The sequence below is a fragment of the Salvelinus sp. IW2-2015 genome, linkage group LG13 (assembly GCF_002910315.2).
Source record: "Salvelinus sp. IW2-2015 linkage group LG13, ASM291031v2, whole genome shotgun sequence".
Taxonomy (NCBI): Eukaryota; Metazoa; Chordata; class Actinopteri; order Salmoniformes; family Salmonidae; genus Salvelinus; species Salvelinus sp. IW2-2015.
The window spans coordinates 10,172,614-10,186,837 of NC_036853.1; the positions used below are offsets into that span (position 1 = coordinate 10,172,614).

General features: G+C 38.9%; 1 pseudogene; it reads right to left on the minus strand.

Moving 5' to 3' along the window:
- Positions 1–9,697, minus strand: part of LOC111972085 (CUGBP Elav-like family member 5) — a 387,343-nt pseudogene extending 377,646 nt beyond the window's left edge.
- Positions 9,698–14,224: the final 4,527 nt, after the last annotated feature.

Below are 14,224 nucleotides of genomic sequence, written 5' to 3' on the forward strand. Positions count from 1 at the left end.
ATCATGCTCTTACTGAAGGGAAGGAGGTTGTTGGCTAAGATCTCGCAATACATGGCCCCATCCATCCTCCCCTCAATACGGTGCAGTCGTCCGTCCTTGCAGAAAAGCATCCCAAAGAATGATGTTTCCACTCCATGCTTCACGGTTGGGATGGTGTTTCTCGGGTTGTACTCATCTTCTTCTTCCCTCCAAACACGGCGAGTGGAGTTTAGACCAAAAAGCTCTATTTTTGAATCATCAGACCACATGACTTCTCGCCATTCCTCCTCTGGATCATCCAGATGGTCATGGCAAACTTCAGACGGGCCTGGACATGCGCCTGCTTGAGCAGGGGGACCTGTTGTGCGCTGCAGGATTTTAATCCATGACGGCGTAGTGTGTTACTAATGGTTTTCTTTGAGACTGTGGTTCAGCTCTCTTCAGGTCATTGACCAGGTCCTGCCGTGTAGTTCTGGGCTGATCCCTCACCTTCCTCATGATCATTGATGCCCCACGAGGTGAGATCTTGCATGGAGCCCCAGACCGAGGGTGAATTGACCATCATCTTGAACTTCTTTCTATTTTCTTCTATTTTCTAAAATTGCGCCAACAGTTGTTGCTTCTTCAACCAAGCTGCTTGCCTATTGTCCTGTAGCCCATCCCAGCCTTGTGCAGGTCTACAATTTTATTCCTTGAATGTAAAAATTACAGACCTCTACATGCTTTGTAAGTAGGAAAACCTGCAAAATCGGCAGTGTATCAAATACTTGTTCTCCCCACTGTATGTAAATGTGATATTTCAGTTTTTATTTTTTACAAATTTGCTTTTGCTTTGTCATTTTTGTAAATGTGATTTTGCTTTGTCATTATGGGGTATTGTGTGTAGATTGATTATAAAAAAAAWTTTTAATCAATTCTAGCATAAGGCTTTAACGTAACAACATGTGGAAAAAGTAAATGGGTCTGAATACTTTCTGAATGCACTGTAAAAGCATGTTTAACTTGACTTTAGCTATATTTCTTAGATGATAAAAGCAAGACTGGACAGCGTTCTTTACATGCAGCATGATCTTTAGGTCAGGGTCAAAGAAGACGAAGGTTTGTTGCCTTAGGCTTTACATTGATGGACAAATGACCAAAGCTATTTACAATCTGGGTTATAGCAAGGTGGGTTCCAAATAAAACAACCTCTGATTGTTACCATTAAGCTGGAGAAAATGGTCAGACATCCAACATTTTATGTCAGCAAGACATTTTTGATGGGTAGCTACGCTAGCTTGGTTAATGGGTCTGATTGGTAAATAAAGCTGTGTGTCATCCGTCTAGCAATGAAACTGAATGTTATGATTGCGGATGATGTCACCAAGCGGAAGTATGTACATGGGGGAAAAGGACGGGGCCCAGACTTGATCCCTGAGGGACACCATAGTGAATAGGTGCTGGGGACAATACCCATGCTCACTGAGAAACGTATGCCACATACACTACCGGTCAAAAGTTTTAGAACACCTACTCATTCAAGGGTTTTTCTTTATTTTTACTATTTTCTACATTGTTTTATTTATTTAACCTTTATTTAACCAGGAAGGGCTCATTGAGATTTAAAATCTATTTTTAAAAAGCGTCCTGGCCAAGATAGGCAGCACCAAGTCATTACAAAAATCACAGACAGACAACATGAAAAACTACAAGTAATCTAGTAAAAACCATTGAATTCACAAGAGTATAACAAAATCAAAAACAGCAAATTAAAAACATTGACAGGTCAGGGAATCAGCCTCAAAATCCTTCATCAGTGATTTAAAAACACCAATCGGGACAAGTTCTTCCAGTTTAAAAGTATTTTGTAAGGTGTTCCAAGACGATGGCGCAGAGTACATAAAAGCCCTTTTACCAAATTCAGTTCGGACATTTGGAACAGTTAGCAGGATAAAATCCAGCGAACGAAGAGAGTACCCACCACATTTCTGAACAATACAAATGCCCAAATAAAAAGGTAGTAAACCCAAAATGGCTTTGTAAATAAAAGTATACCAGTGACTGAGCCTACGAGTGACTAGAGAAGGCCAGCCAACCCTGGAAAACAAAGTGCAGTGGTGCATAAGGGTTTTACAGTTTAAAATAAATCTCAAAGTGCCATGGTAAAGAGTGTCAATTGATCTCAAACACTGAGCGGAAGCATTCATATATAAAATATCCCCATAGTCTAGTAAAGGCATAAATGTAGCTGATACTAGCCTCCTTCAGGCTTCAAAAGAAAAACAGGCCTTAAAATAAAATAAAATCCCAATTTCAGCTTAAATTTTTTGTAAGTTGTTGAATATGCAATTGAAAAGAGAGGCCGTCATCAATTAAAATTCCAAGATATTTATATGAGGTTACAACCTCAATCTCCTTGCCCTGACAGGTAGTAATAGGTGAAAGGTTCAGAGGTCTATTTCTTGCATTAGAAAACACCATTAGTTTAGTTTTGTCAGTATTGAGTATAAGCTTCAATTGACACAAGGTATGTTGAACAGTATAAAAAGCAGTCTGCAAGTTCTGGAAAGCTTTTGTAAGAGACGAGGCACAACAATAAATAACAGTATCATCAGCATGAAAATGAAGTTGTGCATTTTGGACATTTTTGTCTAAATAATTTTTATAAATAGTGAATAAGAGAGGACCAAGTACAGAGCCTTGGGGCACACCATTAAGGACAGACAATTTAACAGACATAAGCCCATAAAATTCTATCTGTTCTATCAGACAGATAGTTAGCAAACCATGCAACTGCATGCTCCGAAAGACCTACACTCAACAATCTCTGCCTTAGCATAGCATGATCAACTGTATCAAAAGCCTTAGAGAGATCAATAAAAAGTGAGACACAGTGCTGTTTTTTGTCAAGGGCTTCAGTGATATCATTTAAAACCTTCATGGCTGCTGTAATTGTGCTATGCTTCTTCCTGAAGCCCGATTGGTACATTGATAAAATAGAGTTAGTAAATAAAAACTCTTTTAGCTGTTCACTTACAAGGGTTTCAAGTATTTTCACCAGGGGCGACAGCTTTGAGATTGGCCGATAATTATTTAAAAGAGTTGGATCTCCCCCTTTTAAAAGTGGTAGGACAAATGCTGATTTCCAGATCTTTGGAATTTCATTACATTCCAGGGTTAGATTGAACAGATATGTAAGTGGTTCAGCTATGAAATCAGCTGCCAGATTTAAAAAGCAGGGATCCAAAAGATCAGGACCTGCAGGCTTTCTTTGATCTAAGGATTTCAGGGCTTTATGTACCACCTGCACTGAGAATGGCAAAAAGCTAAAAGTTTGACCAGCTCTCACTGGTTCATCCACACAGGGTTGTACAGAGACAGAGGACACTGGTTCATCCACACAGAATAATAGTGAAGACATCAACACTACAAAATAACACATATGGAATAATGTAGTAACCAAAAAAGTGTTAAAAAAATAAATATATACAGTATATTTGAAATTCTTCAAATAGCCACCCTTTGCCTTGATGACAGCTTTGCTTTGATGCCAAGAGTGTGGAAAGCTGTCATCATGGCAAAGGGTGGTAGTGTAGATATGACCTGAACCCGTCGAGGGAAACGCCAGAGATTTCCACCCACTTCTCCGGCCGGTCAGCAAGGATGTTACGATCAATAGTATTAAACCCAGCACTGAAATCCCAAAGAACTAAAATCGAGCATTCACCGGCAGCCAACAGAAGTTATTTACTGAATTTCTATAAAGCAGTTTCTGTGCTGTGGCATAGCCATGGTAGCCAAAAAATGGGCAACTAGGCCTGACCAGCATTTTTATACATGATCCTAAGCATGATGGGATGTTCATTGCTTAATTAACTCAAGAACTACACCTGTGAGGAAGCACCTGCTTTCAATTTACTTTGTATTCCTCATTTACTCAAATGTTTCCTTTATTTTGGCAATTACCTGTAAGTACATTTGCTCCCATCTGTTTTCCCAGAGGGGTTCCTGTCATACCTTGGCGCAGCGCCGTGATCCTTAGCTCCTTCCATATGAGCAGCTTCAATATGGAGGAGAAGGGCATCCCTTTAAATCACATACTGTATGAGAGTTTTGGAAAGATTACTAGATTTGTTTTTGTCAACACTCTGGTACAGTTACATAATCTCCGTGGGGATACTGGTCTTGTCTCTTTTTAATACCATTTGATTTGGGTGGGCCTATATGCTCTTACAGCACCCTGTGGCTTGGATCTGCCTCCCTCCATCTCTCCATTATTGCTGGGCTACTACCCTCACTGTGGAGCCCATCCATCAGAGTGGGGAAGATTTTTTTTTTAACTTGAATAAATATTTCATTAGATTATTCCTATGATTTAATGTGCTTCTGACTGGCTTGAGTCTACGGCAATATCTTTGGTCCATTTATAAATGCATTAACACAATGATCCTCCCGACACTAGCTTAATATTGATACTCAGCAGGCAGATGAGAGCAGACATGTTTGTATTGCCTGTCCAGTATGCTGAATCACTCCTGCCACCCATCTTCCTCTCATCAAGTGTGTGTGTGTGTGTATTTCAGTCGACACAGCTAAACCTGTATCTGTATTCAAAAGCAAATCTGCTAAGATTGACACCCCTATGCAACAATAACCCTCTTACTAGCCACAGAACAACACAGAAAAATACATTTGAAAATGGCGTTGTGTGCTTTTCATGTGCGAGTCCGCAAATCATTAAATTGCTAGCATACCTAAATCAAGAAAAATACAATTGCAACCTTCAGGTAGCCTTCATACACACAGAGAAAAATGAATATTAAACTAAAAGCCTGTTGTGTGAGTGGAGCCTAATTAAGACCAACGGGAGAAGTTTTCACTGTGAGTGATAAATCCAACATCAGGAAATAGTCGACCTATTAATACCAATTTGATGACAATAAATGGCAGGCCATCGACAGTACAGGCAGAATAAATAATTTGAAGAGGGAGACTAGACTGCATGTTTAATTGGCGAAGGCAGCCACTGTTTAGGGAGACTAGCAGCTGATCACCCGAGAGACTGAAGCTTCAGACAATGCACATTTGCTAATCCTCTCGAGTCAAGTTATTATAGCCACGCATTATTATCACGCTTCACAAACAAATTCCTTGTTTTCCCTGATGGATTACCAGAAAGAATCGGTCGAAGGGAAGGAAGGAAAACAACAGACTACGAATATAATGTAAATCAAAATGACAAAATATGACACACAACAACTACTCAGTATATGTAAGGACCATTTTGGTTCGATTAATGCAATTTTGCTTCTCTGGAAAATGTGTGTGTGTGTGTGTGTGTGTGTGTGTGTGTGTGTGTGTGTGTGTGTGTGGTGTTGGTTGTGTGGTGTGTGTGTGGTGTGTGTGTGTGTGTTGTGTGTGTGTGTGTGTGTGTGTGTGTGTGTGTGTGTGTGTGTGTGTGTGTGTGTGTGTGTGTGTGTGTGTGTGTGTGTGTGTGTGTGTGTGAGTGTGAGTGCGTGCGTGCGTGCGTGTGCACGTATGCGTGTGCGTTCGCGCGTGTAATTTTGAGGAACAATTATACTATTAGATGACATTCATAATCCTTTTTCGTTTATTAAGCATTGACAATAGAAAAACCAGTGAAGTGCAGAGGACTAGTACTAGGATGATTTCATACTGGAAATTGTGTGGCCAGGATTTATTACATTCCAAGTAAACTGATTCAACTAAACCCTGGCTATTTGACATTAATGAATAAGAACATAAATTGACTTTGACATTAATATTTTGGGTCTGACCTCTAAAATTATTTACTTGAATAGGAGTACTAATCATTTTTATTATTGTTTGGAGAACGAGTAATTTAATCCATTAAATTAGTTGATGAGATAGGTAATTAMATTTGATTTTATTATCACATAATAGCAGAGACGATGCTTGTCATATTTGAGGAAGTAAGTATTCACTAACAAGAATGTAGCCTTGGTTATATAATATTTTCATATATAACTTCCAGAAAATCCACAGAAATGGCCATGTTCCAAATTAAATCTATAAATTTACATTGATTAATTTAAGAGGMAATGTTTTACCTTTAGGAATATTCAATCACTAATTAGTTTGAGGTAAAATGCTTATGCGACTTCCGTACGATAAAACAACAAAGGCATAAAGTTAACAGGGGTATTTCAGCACGAAAGGCATAAACCCACAGTACTAAGAATAAATGCAAAACATACTTGTTATTGAAAGCATAGAACATTTTCAGGAACTTGTTTTAATTGACAGTAACTTTGTAAAATGTCATGATAAATGTGCCTAATTGATGAAGATAATAAATTAAAGAGATCGAACCTGTACATTGTAAACTACAGACTAGCTGTTGATGTCACAACTTTTGTCAATGTACAATTCAAGACTCATCAGTGAATCATCTTTCTGACACACAGAGACATTCTGCTGATAAAATTCCATACGCATGCCACCATTCAGGGCCTGACTTCAATTATAACACAACAGTTTGTTGAGAACCAAAACCAAGTACTGCAATCCTTATGCAATGCAGTGCAATAACGTTTTATACATTACACACAACTACTGTCTAGTGTGTGAGGTTGAGAAATACTTCTATTATACGGACAAGCACACACACACAAACAAACACCTCTCACAGAATTATAGCCATATGTAGGTGTGGGGCATACTAGGGTCCTCTCTAGCTATTGAACTCTGACTTTTGATCACCAACCATAGGTGAGAGAGACATTTGGCAGAGCATGAGCTGAATGATTACTGGCTAGTTATTTCACTTCATTAACAGAGACACATTGGAAGGGACATATTCTAGGTGTGGCTCATCACTTACACCAGATACAGTTTGACATCAGAAATTACAAATGTGATTTAAATTTGACCAGCCTTATCTCACCTGTGGATAATGTTAAATGTGATTTTGGGTTGATAATGTTGTACACCCATCAAGACATTGTCCATAATGCAGTATGTCTATAATTATATTTTTACTTTCAGAAATGTAAATGCTTCATGTTCATCGTAGCCTATTTGGAATGGCAGAAATTAGTGAACATAATGGCATGATAATGCCAGGTGGCTGCTGGTAGCTTAGCGGTTAAGAGCGTTTGGCCAGTAACTGAAAGGTTGTTGGTGTGAATCCCTGAGCTGACTAGGTGAAAAATCTGCCGATGTGCCCTTGAGCTAGGCACTTAATCCTAATTGCTCCTGTAATTCGCTCTGGGTAAGAGTGTCTGTTAAAATGTGTCAGAAGTGGCATTTAAAAGATTACCTGTGATGTTTATATTTCTTAATGTCACATAGACATTCATCTGCTAAGCAGGGAAAGCCTTTATCTCAGAGCTTTCATTTGGTCACAAGTCAACTGATTCTGCCATATCCTTTCCTGCTCAACGCATTTGGGCTGTCAGGACCATGGACAGCAACGGGGGCCCAATTCCCATTGTGGAAACATCAACTAACATGGTGCATATTTGAACTTATTATAGCCTTATTTGATCATTAATCACAATTGTGTCATTGTAAAGATTTTTTTAGATCTTGGTGTCTGAACAGCATTTTGGTTTTACACTAAATCCATGGAAGTATGCTATGTAGGCTAAATGATCCTCTGTAATACTGTAACATCAAGAAGCCTTAGTTATTGGTGGCTACAGTTTCCATGAAGAAGTTTGATGATGATGATGATGATGATGAAGATGATAATGATGGACGATGCCCTACACTGACGATGATGAATAGGGCAACGTTGTTCACTCTCATTGTTTATTTTTTTATTTAACCTTTATTTTACTCCATTCTGTAGTTAAGTAATCTCCATTCTGTAGTTAAATAATCTCCATTGTGAAGTTAAATGGCTTCCATGACTTCCCCGACTGCATTAGAAAAAAAACATTGAATCTTAAAGCTGCAATATGTAAATCTTTGGGCGACAAGACCAAATTCACATAGAAATGTGTTATAGATCTGTCATTGTCATTGAAAGCAAGTCTAAGAAGCAGTAGATCTGTTCTATGTGTGCTATTTCTATGCTCCCCCTTAAGTTTTGTTTTTGTGTCTTACAAGTTTGGTTTTGTACGTCATCTTCAAACAGCTGAAAATACAATATTTTTGGTTATGCAAATATATATTTCACAGCGATTTAGATGGTACAATGATTTTCTACATTRTACTTGCTTGTTTGTCACATAAACTGAAATTAGGTGAACTATTAGAATTTCAGCAACAAGAAATGTTGGAGAGTTTCTGCATCTTCAAAGGGATAGTTTGGGATTTTGGCACTGCAGTTTGAAGGAAGTTTCTAACTAGCATTAGTGCAATGACTGCTACTGTAGCACGCTAGCTGTTCCTGTAGACTTCCAGCCATTGTGCTAACGCTAGTAAAACTACCTCTAACTTCCTTCATATTCAATGCAAATACATAAAAATGGTATCCACGAGTTCATCCGCCAATGGGGAAGTAGATCAAGGGAATCGTTGCCTAAATCCCAAACTATCCCTTTAACATTGTATTTTTGTTGGTGGCTTATTTACATCCACCTCCATAAACCCAACATGGCAACACACCATAGCAGCAGCAACACTGCTGGCTGCGCGCAGTAAACGTTTGTCATCTCTTGACAGTCCTTGCGTCCCTATTTTGTACATTTTGGCACCGAATTTATTTGGTCTTGGGCTTAGCTGCTACTTGAGCAGCACATGGTGGGATGTCACAGAAAGCATATGGATAAATAAAGGATGCTGCCTGTACCTAAAATATGGGARAGTCAAGGGGAGGCTCTTTAAAAATGTATCCCTTTTAAGCGCCTCTGCCCCAGTTCTGAGAGAGCGTTATGAAAATACAAATACATTGGATACATTTATATGAAATATTATCACGTTTGAAATCTGTAAACACTCAAGTCGTTTTGATGTGTATGCGTGAAATCAATAATATAAGCTAAGAATCGGCGCGAGACCCCTACAACTATGAAATCTCCCTATGTGCATGCCCATGGCCACCTTAGAATATTTGGGAACATGAGACCACGATGATTAAAAGTAGCCTAGGTTATCATGCATGTTTGACGAAAAATAGTATGCAATAATTATTCATACAATTCTCTACAATCATTTAGAGAGCTAAATGTTGAGTTAGACACCAAAATAATAATTTGGTGCGCAATGCAAAAGTCGCCAACCATTAGACTGGCAATTGAAGGCTACGTAATATTGTAATCAAACGAAATACAGCTAATTGTATTAGGCCTTGTTATATGCCATTGGATGGGAGGGGGGGGGGGGCACACGTTACCTTTGTGCATGCCGGTGTATCGGTCCTTTAGAACTGTCAGTTCGTGGATTTTCCCGAACTGTTCAAACAGAGGTTTCAGGTCTTTTTCCTCTAAGTTCCGCGGTATCTGCCCGATAAACAGCTTTATGGCATCTTGGTCTTTCATATTGCCGCTCTCCGGATGAATGGAAATGGATTCTGACCCGTTCATGGGTTTAGGAAATGTGATCTGAGAGTACTGGTGCTGGTGAGGGATAAGTAGTAGTGGTTGTTCGGTAGGTGGTGCCCCAGGTCCAGTGAAAACCAGGCTGGTGTGAGCGGGATGGGGCTGCTGTGATTGCTGCTGCCTTCTTGTTTCAGTCTGAGTGAATCTGGCCATTCTGAGCTGGGAGCACACTGGATAATAATGACAACACACACACGCACTGAGAGAGAGCAAACACTCAGCTGGAAACCAGGCTCACCTTCTATCTAACACACAATACTATTCTGTTAGCAGCACTAACGATGACATCACTTTTCTATGATAATGAGGTAACCTTCAAAATAAACACCCGCATTTCAAAACATTGCAAAACTCATTCAAAATATATAACATTTTGATCAATTTTTATTGTTCTTATAACCAAATACAAGAAGGAATTTATGGGGAAAAAATGTAATATGTTTTTAAAAACTTTATTTTAAGATTGCTATTGAAAAATACAATGTTCAGACTGGTATGTTGACAATATTGGGCTTATAGTGAAAAAAGGCTATTATTTGTGCAGATGTAAAAGTGTTGTTGGGAGTATTCAGTAGGGTCTGTAGAATCTATATAGGGTGTCATTTCATTGGGCACTGAATAATACGGAGGGTTGCTGGCCTTTTACTACACCCATTCCATTACAATGATCTTTTGAAGTTACATCTGAAGCAACAAATTGTGTTAATGTGCCCTGCATCTTTTTGTCTTGTGACAGCAAAGAGGTTATGCCAAAGGTTTCTAGAACGGCCAACAACTGGTGGAGTATTAAGAAGGTGATAGTGAACTTAAACTCACATTGGACAGTTATAGCCATACAGTATATATCCAACATATAGTCAGTAGTAGTAATTGCATTACATTAAACCTTAAGATGCTGGATTTTTTAAGCCAGCATGAAAGAGAATTAAAGGATATACTACTTCCAATTCAGAAACATCAGGCATTCCAGTATCTGCTAGTGCATGGTGTTGAGATGGACGTGAAACTGAACTATACAAATGGGTGCCCCATTTTAGAAAACAGTCAGAAGGTATTAGTTGTGGTGTTTATGTGTGCTTGTTCTCTAAAGCAGTCTTATCAGAGCGCAATGTAAATACGCTTTGTCACAATGGCATGCGAGAGTATCTTTTACATGAGTTAACGGAGGGGAAATTACTTAATTGAAAGAAGTTAAGGTTTTAAGTTTGAAGAATACTACAGACTCTCTTTTAATGCATTTTAAACTGTAGAAGTGGCATTTAAAAATAGTACATGCAAAACAACAGTCTCAACGTCAACAGTGAAGAGTCGACTCCGGGATGCTGGCATAGGGGCGGTAGGTAGCCTAGTGGTTGGAGAGTTGGACTAGTAACCGAAAGATTGCCAGATCAAAGCAGATCACTGTTCCTAGGCCGTCATTGAAAATAAGAATTTGTTCTTAACTGTCTTCCCTAGCTAAATAAAGGAAGAAAAAAAAGAGATGCAAAGAAAAAGCCATATCTCAGACTGGCCAATAAAAAGAAAATATTAAGATGGGCAAAAGAACACAGACACTAGACAGAGGAACTCTGCCTGGGAGGCCAGCATCCCGGAGTCGCCTATTCACTGTTATGTTGGGACTGGTGTTTCGCGGGTACTATTTAATGAAGACTTGTGAAGTGTCTGTTTCTCAAACTAGACACTCTAATGTACTTGTCCTCTCGCTCAGTTTTGCACCGGGTCCTCCCACTCCTCTTTCTACTCTGGTTGTTCTGTGAAGGGAGTAGTACACAGTGTTGTACAAGATCTTCCGTTTCTAGGCAATTTCTCGCATGGAACAAGAATAGCAAGAATAGACTGACGGGTTTCAGAAGAAAGCTCTTTGTTTCTGACCATATTGAGCCTGTAATCGAACCCACAAATGCTGATGCTACAGATACTCAACTAGTCTAAAGAAGGCCAGTTTAATTGCTTCTTTAATCTGAACAACAGTTTTCAGCTGCGCTAACATAATTGCAAAAGGGTTTTTGTAATGATCAATTAGCCTTTTAAAATGATAAACTTGGATTAGCTAACACAACGTGCCATTGGGACACAGGAGTGATGGTTGCTGATAATGGGCCTCTGTACGCCTATGTAGATATTCCATAGAAATTCAGCCGTTTCCAGCTGCAATAGTCATTTACAACATGAACAATGTCTACACTGTATTTCTGATCAATTTGATGTTATTTTAATGGACAAAAAATGAACTTTTCTTTCAAAAACAAAGACATTTCTAAGTGACCCCAAACTTTTGAACGGAATGCGTTTTGATTTGTTTAACACTTTTTTTGGTTACTACATGATTCCATATGATTTATTTCATAGTTTTGATGTCTTCACTATTATTCTACAATGTAGAAAATAGTAAAAATAAAGAAAACGCTTGAATTAATAGGTGTGTACAAACTTTTGACTGGCACTGTATATATATATATAGCATTTATAGGCCTACAGTGTATTGCATTGGGACCACTGGAATGGGTGGAATTAGAAAGTGCTGCTGGGTATGTAGACCTCAGTCCCCCAAGTAATAACACCATATATAGATTCTACAGACCCTACTGAGTATTCCCAACCCCACTTTTACATCGGCACAGAGTCGTTTTTTTGTCTATAAGCCAATATGTAATTTATAGGCCTACAGTCTATTGCATTGCAGTGAATGGAGTAAGGAGTCCCCAGCACTCTATTGAACCCCTTGCACAGCACAATTTAAGTTTTGTAGACTCTATTGAGTAATTTGAATTACATATCATTTGTATTGTATTTAAAATAGATTTCTTTACATATAACCAACACAATACCTATGAACAGACCAGTGTTTGTGTAAACTCTCTAAAGAAATGCTGATATAAATAATACAATATTAAAATAAAAGTACATCAAATTATCACTTTTTTTAAAGGTGGTTGCAATACTTTGAAAAACAGTTGCTTTACTACAGTCACGCCCCCAAAAAATGATATTCCCAAAGATTAGCATGTATTTGTAGGGGGGACTCTTATTTTGAAAAAAAGATCCTCGATCGTGCTGCCAGCGTAATATCCTGCTGCCAGGAGAACGGTAATCCGACACACTCGCACACACATAGTACAAGAGAGAGGGGGGCTGATAGTGGGGAAAACGACTACGCGAAAGCGAGAGACATATTCACCGCTTTTGAGCCATATTCACCGCTCTTGAGCGACACCCACAGATGTCGGTATGATACTGCACCATCGGAGTGCAAATTCTTTGCATTGCACAACATGCTCGGAGAAGTTTGGGGCCACCTCCTTCCTTTGCTAAACTACCCAATTCTTCCAGAAAACAGGCCACTATGCTTCTCTATCTCAAGTCCCTCACAGCCAGGCATGCCTTTGATGGCCTCTCAGTAGTTTCATCCCACTCTGACACCAGTGGAGCACTGTATGATACAATATGGTACTGTCCTTTAAATTCATATTTTTTTAATTTGCTTACAATTTGTTTCCGATAGGCTACATACTGCTTTAAATCTCMTGAACAAGACCTGCAGCATCTTTCGATGCAAATAAATATGTGACATTACCCTCAAAGTTAAAACGTCCCACTTTATTTCCATACTATCATTCCTTTATTTTGTCCCCATTACCTGCTAATTGTCTTAATGGTCTTGCATTGTTAGTTGCAGTGTTCAATCCATTGACTTCTTGATCTCTCCTCTGGAATATAAGAGGCGGCTTCTGTTAACTACCGTGTCAAACAGCATGTAACAATGAACATTACACTGTGTACCAGTGGAGGCTGGTGGGAGGAGCTATAGGAGGACAGGCTCATTGTAATGGCTGGAATGGAATAAATTGGAGAGTCAAACATGGTGTTTCCATATGTTTGATACCGTTCCATTAATTCCATTCCAGCCATTACAATGATCCTGTCCTCCTATAGATCCTCCCACCAGCCTCCACTGCTGTCTACAGTCTGGTAATTAGTGGGATATATTTCTGAACCACCAAAGCAGCTCTTCCCCATTAAAAACCATGATCAGATCATAATCCATGCATCTGATTACTCAACAGATAATGGGAGAAAATTAGCAAAGTAATAATGGAGAAACGTTTTTTAGTCTGTGTGTTACTTCAAGAAACGTATGCATTTCCAAAGATGAATGGATAGTGCAGGCTACCATATTATAATTTAACAAAAAACTACCCCGACTAACTTCATATAGGCTTCATTAACTTGTCCTCTCTATTTACAAATGCTGTCAAGAACACTTACACAGAAAATATATATGTTCTTTGCAACTAAAGCCATGGCTTATAAAGCCAACTAATAAATAAAACAATACAGAATTAAAATACAGAACAGACAGCTATTTTGTAAAGTGAGGTATGTAAAACAAAGGGCTTTAACTGAACATATCTGCAGGATGTTAAAGCCATTTAACAGTAGATTAAATAAAGTGATATACTGTCAGTGACAACAGGCTCGCTTGTGTAGAGGGGAATTGATCTGGGCTGTCTTGGCTGCTCACTGGGCACCGTGGGGGGTCTAGATCTTCGGGATCACAGTGTCAATGTCTCGGATGATCTTCTTCAGCTGGTTCCACTGCTCCAGGTTTAACGCCACACCTGAGGGAGACACAGACCAGTGAAGGGGAGTGTGTTTAAAATGCATATTTTCCAGGACGTTGAAAAGGCATATTTTCAGACGTTGAAAAATATGTATTTTCCGGATGTTGAAATCAA